Source organism: Amblyomma americanum, chromosome 2, assembly GCF_052857255.1.
Source record: "Amblyomma americanum isolate KBUSLIRL-KWMA chromosome 2, ASM5285725v1, whole genome shotgun sequence".
NCBI classification, from domain to species: domain Eukaryota; kingdom Metazoa; phylum Arthropoda; class Arachnida; order Ixodida; family Ixodidae; genus Amblyomma; species Amblyomma americanum.
The window spans coordinates 86,087,029-86,096,647 of NC_135498.1; positions in this window are offsets into that span (position 1 = coordinate 86,087,029).

Sequence of the window (9,619 nt, forward strand, 5' to 3'; positions counted from 1 at the left end):
AGTGTTGGCCAAAAACACTTTGTTTGGAAAAATTTTCGCTAATTTGCACGTTAATTTTAACTGCGTCTTTAGTTCCCAGGAATTAATACACCCCCATCGAATATAGCGCTGCCAGAGCCGGGTACGATCATTAAAATTTGGACTTGCACAGAGAGCACAGCGACTGCCGAGCTGAACTGCAAGCCATGTATGCACACAAAGAACTCAGCTCTAAATATTGATTAACCCAAAAAAATCTGCATGCAACAAAAGATGTTCGCAATGGCTATGACCGATATAATACGAAAACTCTGGTGCCACTAGGCACTCGTTGCGTGATCAGCCTCTTAAAAAGAATAAACACAACATTACTTGACACATCTGTCTCTGAACCAACGTTAGCCAAAATTTTATTAAATCTTACGTCAGATATTAAGATCCCTAAATTACATTATTCGGAACAATGTGGTCACAGGCAATCAAGAGCTTAGAAGTGTATTACATACCTTTAAATTCCTCTCCCAGTCCATTGGTAATCTTGCGTTTCTTGTTGGGCGTGCTGCGGGTTGCGGATGTCTTGAGGGTGCCTTTGGGACAGCCTTTTTCTTTGCCATCTGCTTCGTCTTCCGAGTCGCTAGAGATGAGCCCCAAGTGCTTTTGAAGGAGAAGCAAGGGCGACATTTTCTCCCTGGCCGCCTCCAAACTACGCTTTGCACTCATCTCCACAATCAAAGGCACAGAAATGCTCTCGGAAACACCACAACGCAACCTTTAGCAACAGCTACGCTCCTCGCTCTCCTTCAACACCCCAAGTGACACACTACAGTTTTAGAGATTTTCGCCTGTTTCGGAAACGGTCGCTGTTTGCGAGGGTAAGTCGCGGCTCCACCAATGGGCTTTACCTTCAGTGTACAAAGGCGAACATCCGGTGGAAGATCAGGGAGATTAGAATTCAAACGTTTCCAGTTTCCAAGAAACTACTTGACCAGATACCGGTAGTATTGAGGACAGCTGACTACTCCTATTTTTCAAGGAAGTGTAGGTATGTTGACCTTTTTTTTGAGACCAGCTCTTTTTTCGCAACACCCTTTTTGTACTCCTTTACAATGGAACTGAATTTCCGGTGTTGGAATCCGGCTGTAAAAAGTAATTTCCACTGAATTCAATGGTGAGATAAGAGGTGTTCAAGGCAGAAAGCAGCTGAATCATTCTGGCGCTTCGGAGACAAACGCACCACCATAATAATGGTGCCGCAGCGGCCATAGGGAAAACTTTCGGCAGACACGTTTTCGATGTCTGCTGGCCAGAGTTCCGAATTTTGTTTTTTTGTTACTGTCGGAGAGTGGTAATCCGGTCATTGTAACTCTGCCTTGTCTCCCTTATGCCTAACTAATAAAAACTACCGTGCAAGAACAATAACTGTCGGTATCAAGAATAAACTACCGATGCCGAGTAAACGTACGGCGCGCAAATGCCGCAGGCAGTATTTCTCAGTAAACTAGGCCTAAAAAGATGCGATGGCTTTATTGAGCTTAACATCATGTATATATGAGATCTGCAGAAATTTCTGCTGTGCGACACGCAACAAGTGGCTGTCTGGTGTTATCTCAGGCTTGTTATGCTGTATACGTATTAAGCGATCTGTAAAAACCAAACTGCAGCTGAATATATATTTGATTTGAAAAAAAAAAGGTATTGTTTAACGTCAGAAAGCGCTAAATTTGACCCTTGCATGATGATTCTTCTGTGCACAAACGGTGAATTGTTAGAGCAACTTTTTGCATGCAGTCCCAACGCTATATCAAGGAACAAACCTTGTTTCCTGAGGGTATAAGCACGTGTTTACAGATTTATCTTCGAGAATAGTAGGATACATTTTAAGAGCTTATAGTTTGCACTATCCAAGGACCCCCTTAGAGACATTGGCTTCGGCTTATAGGCATGACAATGCAGTGTGACAATGCAGGCAGCAGCACCACTATGAAGAAAGGAGGGTAGTCCTGACAACTAGATGGAATTGATAACCCGAGTTCATCTACGGCTCCTAGCTTTGTCACACTAGCACGATCGGGAGACTCGGCCGACCCCACAGGTTCGAACGCGGTCCTCCGACATGAAAAAACTGGCGTTACCTTCAGTTCTGTAGAACTGTAGCAGGGGTACCTTGTCAGGTAGTGGGTTCCTGTTTTAGGCTGAATATTTTTTGAAATACGCATCTGTGAGCTGACGCATCTGTTTGGACGTTCGGGTTATTCGAACATGGGGCCATAAGCAGAAATTGTCTTCCTCCTTATTGCCTAAGACAAGTGAACGTTGTAATCAGTGTATTCGCCATGCGTAATTGCACTGAAAGGAGCTGAAGTATTTGTATGCACTTAACTTTTTGATAATGTCTCTAGCTCAAACTTTTTTCAGATGTTAGCGTCCAAAATCCCACATTAATCGGCATAGCATTCATATCCAACTTTCTCGGGAGATCTGCAAGTATAGTCGGATACATCTACAGAACGCAACGCCTTTTCCCAGTTAAAGGACCCCCTTTGAACCAATGGCGCCGGCCGATTCTCATGACCGTGCAAGTATGACAAAGCAGGAAGTGGTAGATGAAAGGGGATAATCCTTTTCCTCTATGGTGGGGGAGAGGTCCTTCTCTCCAATGTGTCACCTATCCCTACAGTGCAACGCTAGCAGGGTCATGAGAATAGGCCCGACGCCAATGGCTCGAAAGGGGGTCCTCTGACGGCGAAAAGCTGCAGCGTTCTTAAGTTGTATCCGACTATAGCTGCACATGTGCACCGAGTAAATGAGGATGCTATTTTAAAGCGGCAATTTTTAAAAAGCTATCTTCCCGGCTATTTTGCACAAACTGCAAACGTGCGCGGTTTGGCTTCCTTCTCATATCATGCACTTTGAGAACTGCTTTTCATGGACACCTTTCCCTGCTGTCTACATTTAAAGGTACCGTACGTGACAGCATGCCGGGCAACAAAAGAAGCTCGTGAGATTTAGGCATACAAACGGCTGATAGAGCGCCTTTTACTGGTCTGTCCGCCTTCACAACTAACATGTTTCGTTTAAAAAAAATGCTGCGGAATGATGTTACATACTTTGTCATATATTCTTTGACGCGCTCATCAACTGTTAACGAATGCCGATTGCGTGGGCGCTCGGCGAAACTTAAGAAGTGTTTCGGAAAGTTGTTTTTACGAGTGGTGCACGGAAACACACATTGTCACAAGCAGTCTATCAAATGTACAGGGCGGAATGTCCTGCTGCGTTTGCCCCGTTTCTAATGCCTCGAGCCGTAATGCCCTTGACACGACTGGCCAGATTAAAATCTCCTCTTCGGAATGCCCCGAGCAGATTTGTGGTGACCCTCGGTAGGGGCGTAGGGAGGGTGAGAAGGGTGGTCCTATATTGCGTAATTAACTGCAGAGATTTTATTTGCCGAAAAAATTGGCTTCGAATAGTTTCCTATAAAAACTGGTTCTCACATCTAGTGACTGCGTCGCTTTCGCCAAGTTTGCTGGTCGCCCTGTTCTCCAAATTGCTTTGTTTTTCGTTAACTGCGCCTACTGTGCGCCCCTCGCAAAGGTGGCCTGCTGCCTCCTTAAGACCGACTCACTCCACGCACCCTTTGATCTCGGGCCAGAGGTCGCCTAGCACAAATATTAGTGGTTTGCTGGAAGAACACAATTTAGTGAAGGAAAAGTTGTTGCTGGTGTGGCTGCACTCCCGCAATATCAGGCTTTAGCTTGACCGCGGTAGGTCGAAAGAGGGGGGCATGTCTTATCCGCTTATTGCCGCTCGTCCGACCTTCATCTTTGAAATAAACGAATTAGGTATATCGACTGCCATTCGCCATGCAACTTAACCGACACTGCTGGCTAAGAGTGAATTGGGCGGATTGGTAATCGGAGGTCATGTGGCCCCCGATACGCGGCCCAATGATTCGTCGCGTCAATCGGCGTTTGGACATGCCGTTCACGTGGTGTGTCCGCGGGTGGCTTTGCAGAAAGGACAGCACTCATCGCGTCTACTTCTCTTCGGTATCGGTCATCCCGCTCTGACCTTATAAGAGAGAGCTCTGCGACTATGAGCACTATATCCGCTGCTTTTGTTTCTGCACCCTACCCAACTAGACCTACTTGCCCTTGCCATTCAATCACAGCTATCCCTGCTTTCTGTCCTTGTTGAAATTATCCTTACATAATGGACTCCACCTGCTGCTATAATTTGTCAGGAGTACAGGGGTTCCACATCCCCCCCCCCCCCTTTCTTAAGTGCTTTCTCTGAAGTCAACCCAATTTTTGTTTTTATTTAATTTTATATTTTTCTTCGTCTTATCGTTTTCACGCCCCTCCCCGCGGCATTTCGTTCCGCTATCCTGATTAATTCTCTTATCTCAGATTTACAAGTCAGCGAAGCCACCTGTCGCAGATGGACACACAAGCACAATTTCTCCATCTGTCCATGCTCGGTGGCCCTGGATGCCTTTCATCCCAGCAGTTTTTTCTTTACAGTTTTGTCATTCAATCGGTCCAACCACTTTAACGCACAGTATGCCCGCACAAGAATCACCCTATACACCCCAATACCCTTTCTAAGACACACCTCCTCCCCTAACCTGGCCTTATTCCACGGACTGACAACCCATTTTAAACCCAGCCGATGAAGAACGCTTTGCGCAGACGAAGAGAGGTCCTATTGTCGAAGAGTTAGCAAGCGCCCTAAATCTTTCCATTCCCTTGTTCAGTTTGTGATTATCCATCACCGTCTACCCACACACTCTCCACCATGCTTTCATGTAGAGGTTTGGTAAAGAGCACACACGCTTCCAGACAACTGGCGGAAACAGTTTAAAGCATGGACATGTGTACTTCCCAAAATTTCGTCGCATTACATCCCTCTAGGAATCATCGGGAGGAAAAATTAGAATTAAAGATGCAGTGGGGAAAATAAAACATTACCACCTCTGGCTGCTGGATGACTGCACTCACAAAATATCTGTATAATTGCATATATAAAGCTTGCATGCTTACCTGGAACACAATCTGGCCCCTCTTTTGTTTCCACTGTCCGCGCCATGTGAGAAACGGCTCAAATAAAAACAAAAACAAATAAATACAAACTACGGGAACGGGATTTACGGTGAAGGCAGACTAAGGAGAGCTAGACGAACTATCGAGCCCAATTCCCAGAATCAACGAAACATTCTCGATGTGGTCGTGCTGCTGCAGCCACTGCCGATCTTCCTCGTTTCAATCCTCCCCGGCTGAAGGGGCGGCTCCCTCCCTCCCTTCCCCTGCCCTCCACTTCCTTTAGTTCATGCTCTGAACCCGCCTCCTCGTTCTTGCTTTTTCCTTCGCTTTTTTCAGCTCTTCCTTGCTGCCTGATTCCGCTGTGCGAGTTTTTTAGGAGAATGCTGCCAACCATAAAAAGCCGCAGCATTTCAAGCCCACGCTCGATATCTTTCCATGCTCTACGCCCCCGGATTCCATTATGCTGAGCTGCTTATCTCCTATCATGGTTTTCAAGGTCAAGATGTTTATCATATTTAGCATCAATCATGCCTGGACAACATTCATGCCCTAAATTCACACCCTCCTTCTCTTTCACGCCCTCCTTCCCCCATGGAGCAATTTACTGTATTAAAATCCCGCCAATGATGAGCACTTTGCCCAGACGAAGACAAGTTCTCTTCTGGAAACGTTGGCAAGCCCCCTTGCGGCTTCACACTCGCTTCGTTACTCTGTAATTTCCTACGTAGTATAAGTCTCAGGCATCCGCAACTTCACGGAGCTTGCAGAGGTTAGCTATATTCACGGTAGAATAAAACACTGCAGGTTACGGAAATCAGAAACATGTTATCGATTCTCAGTAATTTAGTGCGTCGGCCGTCACGTTTGTTCGAAACATTCATTTCGCTTACCGGAGCTGGATACGAACAATGCTTCCAACTGAGACAATATATGGCATCGGGTCTGCAATCATTTCTAAAACAAGCAGTTAGAATAAAACATAGGGCTAAAACATTCTTGAAAAAAATTCAGAGGACTATTATGATTCTTTATGCTGCGAAATTTGAGCGCCGCTGTGTCGGTGTTTCTGGACCTGTAGGTTCATTGTTTTTCATTGCTGGTTCGTCGGCAAGGCTGCTGACGATATTCGACAGTAGTACTACTTGAGGAAGGTGGCCATGCGCAATGCTGAGAGCGCGAGAAGGTGCATATTAGGTATAGCAGTGTTTGTTCAAGACGACGGCCATGTGCAATGCGCAACGCGAGAGTTGATTGAAGTTTATTACAAAGCGTGGTCGGCGGCGGCGATAGTTGTAGAGCGCTCTCTACAGTTTCTTAAGGCTCAATTTATTGCTTTCCTGGGTAGTCGGCACGTCTGGCTACAATATTAGTTTAGTAGACGAATTTGTTCTTGTAGAAGACGGTGTGAAATTTACAACACAGAAATGTTTTACTTAATAAGGATTCCTTGCAGTATCTCTCGAGTCATTATTCCGACAAACAGCCTCCTCGCCTTCGCAGCTCTCGAAAAATCGAGGGATACTGCTATGAGCGGTTCCTTTCAGTTTTGATCCCACCATATAGCGCAGATGTACGCTTTCGCTGGGCCCCTGGACACTGTGGCATGGTTTGTAACCAGAGGGTTCAGTCTTTAGCAAAGTCCGCCCTTGGAGTACTTATTCTTCAGTTCGTCCGAAATACTGTCTACGTGACTATAGCACGCTTTCAACGATTTCAGCGTCTCCACTACTTGAGTCATGAGCCTCTACTTGCTGCGGCGCATTTTCAACACCTGTCATAATGTTTGAGTTTGCGGATGTGCTATTCAAGACAATCTGAGGTGTCATGACCCTCTTGCGGTGCAGAATATATCGGTTTTTAAATCACTTTCTAGTCATTGTCCGTGGTTCGTCGCCATACAAAAGAAGAAAACAGTGGTGAATGCCACAGTTGGCTTCGACCGGTTCTCACAATGTTGCCGTGCAACAGAAGCTTAGCAGGAATATCAAGAAGACGAGCCTTTCTCCCTCGGCTGTGGGCACTGGCAAGTGCCTCTTTGAAAGGAGGTTGACCTCTACCTCATGACAACTGGTCTAGACTATTTGCCCTTTCTACACGAACCCGATAGCGCCGGGTTGAGTAGGGGGTCGGTATTCGACGAATGCGTGTTTTCAAGAACTCGATTTTAGCGAGTCGAGACCCGTTAGGATGCCTTGATTGCGCGCGGGATGGGAATGTGGCCCATTGAGGAACCCTAAGACCTGTTCCACTGCAGCAACACGAAGCGTAGAGCAGCGCATTGAAAGCAAGAAGTGGCAGTCTTCAAGACTTCGTGAGGCCCACCACCGCTGTTTCGGAGGCACGACGGGGCAAACGAAAAACAAGTTCAAATTTATTCGCTTGCATAGAATAGTCTTCGAATCGACTGCGCTTATAGCATATCGGGAGAGGGTCGAGTTGAGTCAAGCTGCTCCTTGCCGAGTTGGCTGAACCCGGCCCTTCCGAGTTCATGTGAACGCTGTTATTGGCTGGAGGGTGTGCTTCAGTTCTATTCGCCACTTTATTCTCTAAATGCCGTCACCTGAGTCACACTGCACGTCTTCATTGAGCAAGAAAGAGTGCTGTTCTCCTACATCATCTAGAATAGGGAGCCAACTTCCTCGGAGTCAACTGTATTTTCATGCAAAGAATGCCTTATTGTACGGCGGCAAGGAGGCCAGGGGGCTGAGGAGAGGTTTTGTGTGTGGCGTTGCATCCCAATTCTTTTTTGTCTGCGATGCAGACGCTTGACTACCGTCTGAAGTCGCTCTACAAGGTGGAGCAAAAAGAAAAACAGAACTCCGTTAGAAATGCTGCCCAAGCAAGAACCAAGCGGAAAGGAAGAAGTGCAGTTCATCCAAGTTCTGACGAAAACCTGCGCGCTCGAGCACATGGCAAACAAACTTTTGGGAAAGTTCACATAGAAATTTTAGAGCTTGTAAAACGCAAATACTAGTTTCGATATGGATGAAACTTGGGTCTAAACAATTAAGAAAGAAGAAAGGGTTTGAATTCTGGGGACGAAATTTCAATGTTTTGTTTAGTTTTTTTTGCCGGATTAAATGAAATACCGATATATCTCGAACTATGATTTTTTTAATAGTTAGCTCTGATTTGTAAAAAATCGAGACTCAAAAAGTGAAATCTATTCCCAACATTTACTTTATTCTCTAAAGAAGAAAGCGCTGCCACAAACCGCATTAATTAGAGCGCCTATAGCATCTTAGAGTTTCGATGTATTTCCTATATACACTCCCAGTGTGTAACTCTCTTAACGATCTTTGGTGCATGTATAAAATACGCTTTAAAAAATTATGATGGCTTAGCTCTGTTAGGTTAGTATATACGTAGCGTACGCGCGGCGACATCTGGTTCGGTAGAGTTAGTATGTGAAAGGCGCGCATTCACTACATGCGCCTTTGTTCAAAGTTAGATCTTGAGCCGTCGTGGCGGAGCGGTAGCGTCTGCGCCTGAAACGCCAAAGGAGAGGTTCGATTCCCTTCCTCGACAGGGGATTTTTTCATTCAGTGAGTTTGCGGGGGGTTTACTACGTGATTCGCCACGTGGTCGGTCACGTGGTGCGGAGCAGCAGCCGTCGGCGCTGAGCAGTGGTTGGCCATGTGGTGCGGTATCCAGAGGATGCGCAGACAGGCGAGGCGCGCGGCGGCTCCGGCGCCCAGCTGTGCGCTGTGTGACGTCACTGCTCCTCGCGCATGCGCAGCATGACTCTCTAGGAGGCATTCGAAACTGCTCAACCTCGGCCAGTGTAGCTTACGCTAAAAAATACGACTGCTCCACATCACCAGGTGTTAACTGTCGCTCGTGGTTATGTTGTATACTGCATAAGAGATATGGTGCAACCACACTGCTGCTCAATTTCTGTTTCACGTCCTAAAGAATAAACATATTCTTTAAGGCCAGAAAGGTCTGCATCTTAACTCCACATATGTGGAATCATTCAACAGTGTTTTGCCTATGCGATACCATCGCTGTACACGCGCTACATAAAGAAATAAGTCCTTGTTCCTTGGCGCAATTAGCACGTGTTTGTACTTTCATCAGATACTATACTTTGATGCAAGTTTAGAACGCAGCGGCTTATTCTCGTCAAGGACCCTTATGGTATTTCAACGGCCGATTCTCATCACCCTGCAGCCTGAGAATGCAGGGAGTGGCGCCGCAATGCAGAAATGGTCTCACCCTGGAGATAGAAAGAAGGGACTATCCCCTTTCGTCAACCACTCCCTGTTTTGTTAAACTATCAAGGTCAGGCAAATGAGCCCTTTTTGTAGGGCTGGAAAGGGTCCTTTCACTTGGAAAAGCCACTGCATTCTTGAGTTGTATGTGACTAAAACTTGTGTGCCTACTTTTGTTGAAGCCGGAAAAAAATGTCCGCAGAAAAAAACGCCCCCGGAAGATAAGCCCCCGGAAAAAAACGTCCCCGGAACATACACCCCGGGATAAAACGTCTTTATTTTTAAAATAGAAAGAAAAATCCCCAAACGGCTAACATCAAACGCATGGACATCTCGATACCCAAACTAAATACAAGTAAATATCGTGTAAAACGGAATGTCAGT